This window comes from Porites lutea, chromosome 2, assembly GCF_958299795.1.
Source record: "Porites lutea chromosome 2, jaPorLute2.1, whole genome shotgun sequence".
Taxonomy (NCBI): domain Eukaryota; kingdom Metazoa; phylum Cnidaria; class Anthozoa; order Scleractinia; family Poritidae; genus Porites; species Porites lutea.
Window position 1 is genome coordinate 50568766 of NC_133202.1, and position 5543 is coordinate 50574308.

The following is a 5543-nucleotide window of genomic DNA, read 5'->3' on the forward strand; positions in this document are numbered from 1 at the left end:
ATAAACTTCTGGGATAGACGCGATCACGCAATAGACCTTGTCACGGTTTTCGACGCCATCTTGACGAGTAGGCAAATGTGTGAGAAATTACAGTGTTTTATGAGAATCTAATGTCAAATAATTTCCACAAACGACTGTTCTGAAAAAAATATCAGTTGTAAACTAAAGCTACACAGCAAAGGATTGTCCTAAACAATTTTGGGGGCGTACCTGTGCTTAAATTTCTCCAGAGGCTTGCTTTAGATTTTCCATAAATTTTTCTGTAATTTTACCGGGACTTTCTTACAGACAAATGTATAGAAAATTTAAAAAAGTGGTTCTAGGTCTTCTAGTGCATGTAACGCCCTTAATTTTTTTCAGTAGAATCCTTAGGAGCGAAGCTTTGGTTTACAAATCATATTTTTTTTCAGAAGAACCGTTTTACGGAAATTATTCGACATTAGATTCTCATACAAACACTGTAATTTCTCACACGTTTGCCTACTCGTCAAGATGGCGTCGAAAACCGTGACAAGGTCTATACCTTTCTACATTGACGCCAAAGGTTTTACCCTTAAACTTCTTATATTAAATCTTATGCATGATGTCCATAACAATATGGTACCTTCTGGCATTTTAAATCTATTTCAAAAAACAAGTAGCTGCCACCACTACAATACAAGACCATCGGCTTCAGGAAATTTTTATGTTAACAGTTCCGATCTAGAGTTATGTACACTGTCTTTCTCTCGCTTTGGGGCTAAGCTGTGGAATGAGATACCCTGTAACATTCGACATCTCCCCAAGAATAAGTTCAAAAAAACACACCACAAATTACTTTTTGATATTCTGAATTGAGAAGATGACTATATTGATACGCCCACCTTAATTAAAAAGGTAAAATTAGCCAAAAATGTCGAAAAATAAATTCTTGCTTATTAGTTTCTACTTTTACAATTTATTTGTTTAATTTTGTTTTTCCTTTAGTCTGTTATCTAGTCTTCATCCATATTACGATTTTTATTTCATTTATTTGTAAACTGTAAACTTTCCTTAGTTACATAGCCTTAGTCTTTATTTCTTATATTTTGCACACATATTGTCCCGCCTCGAATAGCCTTGCTAGCTGCGGGCAATACTTTTGTAATCTTATTTGTTTATTAATAAAGTTTCGTTGTTGTTGTTGTTGTTGTTTTTAGGTCAAAAATCAAATATTCAAATCAAAATCTGAAGACTCAGAATGCTGCAGGTCCTAGGAAACAAACCAGTTCATTTTGTCTTATAAGCTGATAGTTTTATCATGTTACCTTCCAAAAAATTGAAACCTTTATCTTGTATGCAAACGACAACACCTTTCTGAGCCCATTATTTTCCAGGACATTCAAGTACGGGCCCCAGGAGTTAAAAAAAAAGTATAGATTCGCATTCTACAAATTGCTCTTAACGTTCCTCATTAGATTTTGCTTCAGGAATTGTAAAGTTTTGTCCCAGTAAATCACCTGGCCCATTGCATGAGACTTGACTTGCCCACCCCACGCAATGAACATTTTGGACTGATTGCTGTAGGTAGAATAGAATAATGGTGAATGGGGTGGATCAATTATATGGCCAGCACCTGGCAATTGCAATACAGTGCATAGAGATTCCTTGCCAGCTGCTTTTAACTGGTCTAATATGTACCCTGAACTTAATTTGCCATCCATGTTCAAATCCTCTGTGCCATAAATTAGCAAAACAGGACATGAAATATTTTCCACAGGAGTCATTGCCGGAAAGTCTGCCAATGGGTTGGTTGTTTCCTTGAATGTTGCAGAACAAAATCTGACAATCACTCCCTGATCTGTAACTTTCAAGGCCTCTTTTGAGTAGCTGTACACGTTTGACAGCTTCCCTTTGTACCTGTATGCGGTATTTCCAAAAGCACAACAAATTGGTGCTATTGCAACAACAGCCTTGACTAGATCAGTCCTATAACTTGCAAGAAGCAAAGCAAGCCACGATCCAAAGCAATGAGAATGAAGTGCTATACCACCTGGTATGACCTTAGAATGTTGGTACAACCATTCTGCTGCCTCTTCAATGTACTCCAACTCAACATATGGACTTAAGGATGAAGGCAGATCATCATACCCATAATAGGCCACTGCTAAGGCAGCAAATCCACGAGAAGCTAACAAGGAGGCCTTGAATTCAATGACTGCTGGTAATGCTCCAAAAAGGTCCATTACACCTACAGTGTACAACAAAAAAGGACTTGCATCAATACACTTAAAAAAACAACCTTAGAACCTAGTTTATTATTTTTGAGGAAAGTGTAACTGTAGAAATTCCACCAAGACTCAGACATTCTATTCCCTTCATGTATTCCTTTCAAAAATTCGTCAACCCTGATTTGGCAAAAGCCCAAAAAATCTTTATTACTGCAGCGTGCAAAGGAAGTTATCAGTGTCTGATTGCCTGGGGTTAGTGGATTTTGCTATCAAGTAATTGCGTTCTTAACTTAATTGCCTTGCGGGCAAGTGAAGTTTTTTTGTAGCCTGCAAGCAAGCTCTCCTGTTTGGGCGAGTGAAACGAGTCTCGTGAGAATGCGCGAGCGAGCGCGGGGAGGGGAAAGGAGTCCTCGGTCCCTTGCTTGTGCGTTCTTGCGAGGCTCGCTTCGCTTGTCAAATTGGAGAGCTTGCTCGCAGGCTAAGTTTTTTGGGGAATTCAAATGACGGAAGAACTGCAGTCAATCCTGCTCATCAAAACTCCTTTCAACTAAATAAAATGACTTTGGGGCTAGTACATGCTAGCTACAGCTCGCCTATTAGGGGCAAGCTTTAAAACTGACTTTCTTTGCACCCTATTACTGGTAGTGAACTGTGTTTGGGTCTCTGCGCTTAAAAAATTGTTTAAATAAAACACTCTGTGAGCCAGCTCATGCATGAATCGATTAAAAATCTGTTTATGGTATTAAAAGTTGGGCACATTGGTAACATTCACAAACGTTTTAAATAGGGTTAAAGAATTTGGAGTCTAATTATCATTGCGTTTCTATACTTTATTACACTTTTTTAATTAGGTCATCTCTGGTGAAGAGGGTGTTTTCATGAGGCAAAGATGCAAAAATTAAAGGAAAAGATGTGTTTCATTACAGTGACAATGTGTTAGAAATGTTCTTTAGTAGAGGTTTCCTGTATGTACAGTTGTGTAGATTCTAAAGTTTTTGTGGGTTTAAAGTGTACTCCTTCATTTTTAAAGGTTGACACGATTTTAAACCTTTGCCAATGGTTGACAATTTTTTCTGGAAATGACATTCTGTTTTCGGATTATCTCAACTGTCAATTCATTAGCAAGGTAGTGGTTATTCTGATTATTAGTTCGATGACAAACTGTATTTTCTGCTTCAATCAGGTAAGGGAGATTAGACATTGCCTTTTTTTTAAATTCAAGTGAAACAACTGAAAAGGACTGTTAAACAGATATTATGTAGATGTTCTCAATAAATTATATTTTTGAAGAATTTTCATTTAAAACCCCAGCTATGATAGCGAAGAAAAGTGACGATTTTATAATATTCCTATATATTTAGTACCATCTAATTTTTTTTAGTTATTCCCTTATTGCAATTGTACCTACTTTTATTTCATTATTTCATTTTGTTTTTTAAATAATCAGATAGCGGGGACACATTAGCCTATGACTGTGTTAATCCTCAACCTGCTTTAACAAATAAAAGTATGCATGTATGTATCAATCGAATGGTAAACTAATCATACGTATGTATTTATGTATGTTTATAATAATTAAAAACCGAGTACTAGTATGTGAAGCATGGATGCAAAGTGACAAATTAAGGGTTCAAAAAATATCTTCCAGCATTTTAGTCATGTTATAGAATCTGATGGGCCATCTAAGCATAAGGAAGAAGAATAAGTTTGGACTGTCATTATTTATACCTGCATGGAAGTCTCAAATATTCACTGTGAAAATAGGGGAAAAAAGAAGCCCCTTCCTGGGGAAGTGTTATCTCATTAGTATTGAAGACAAGCACAAAAATGATGATCAATTTACCAGAAATTTTTGACAGAGATTGTCCTCTCAGAGGGCTATATACAAATGGGGTTTTCAGGGTGCAAAGAAAGTCAGTTTTATAGCCTGCCATTCGGGCAAGCTTTAGCTAGCATGTACTAGCCCACAAGTCATTTCAACTAGCCCCAAAACCCTTTTTGATCAGCAGGATTGATTACAATCCTTCTGTAATTTGAATTTTCCCAAAGAACAGCACTTGCCCGTCGGGCAAGTTAAGAACAAAGATCACTAGCCCGATAGCAAAATCCACTAACCCCCGGGCTATCGGACACGACTTTCTTTGCACGTTGGTTTTTCCGAGCATGATCACTTTAAAATTTTATACAGGAGCAAGCCCTATACCATATGGCTTGCAAATTGCGGAATGATCGGCAAATCAAAGGAGTTTGACGATGTCGGCAGAGCTGTTGCTTCCTCTTTCCCAACTTATCTAGGAAAGATTGAAGCAACTCTGCTAACAGGGTACTACATTGGTGTGTTCTTGCTTGCTGAGTGGTTTTATTCCAATCCACTGCGATTTAAGGTATTTTCTTTACCCCCACGCTAACTCATGGGTAAAGGCCAGGGGTAAAGGAAATTGCAAGCCAGCATCGATCTTCTTAAATCTATTACCTGTATTCCCAAACAAATCCTTTAAATTCATGGCCATTTTTCCTTGCGATATAGGTTTATGATCCCAAAAGCATATATTTATTGCAAGGCATGCGTGATTTTCTCTTTGCTATAAATCTATCCAGTGTGGTTGGTGTCCGCCTTGACGTCATCCAGAGTAGTGACATCAAAGTGCATTATGGGTTTCCAGGCAACCGATTGCCATCAACGACAAGTACATATAATAATGTTTATGGTCAGTGAACGACACCCAATATCTCAGGCAAATGAAAGAAAACAGCAAACTCAGCAATGGTGGATTCAACAAATAGATGGAAATCCTTGCCGGGAAAGATTTACCAACGAAACTCGGCAAGAGCAAAAACGTTGCCATGAAATACAGCGAGAGCAATGGCACAGTAAATTAAGACAAATGCTGTCAACCAGAGACAGAGGCTACAGTGACCACAAATATGCACTTTATAAACAATAAAGTTATGTTATTTCACAAAATAATTTATTGCACTTAAGGGTTAGCTTTTATTAAGCAAATGAAACATATATTAGCTGGCAGTTGTCCACCATCACCCCCATTTCCTTTTGACCATAGTTATACGTGTAGGAGATCCTATCCCGTGTTCACCCCATTTGACCCTATGAAGCTTCCTTAAGCCTGGTTTTCACTAGCCCATGCATAACCATAAGCACAAGCACAAGAAAAATGGACAAGTTCGTTCTTCTTGTGCTTGTGCTTATGCTTATGTTGTAGCTTTGACTAGTGAAAACAGGGTCAACATAAGGACAAGCATAAGCACAAGTACGTGGACCAATCATAGGTCACTTTGACCCAGACCTCATGCAAACATACTAAAAGCAATATGGCAGATGCTTCGTCACGAAGT

At 37.7% G+C, this 5543-nt stretch overlaps 1 pseudogene; it reads right to left on the reverse strand.

The window, feature by feature from the left end:
• Window positions 1-1248: 1248 nt before the first annotated feature.
• LOC140927162 (bile acid-CoA:amino acid N-acyltransferase-like) overlaps window positions 1249-5543 on the reverse strand; it is a 4970-nt pseudogene continuing 675 nt past the window's right edge.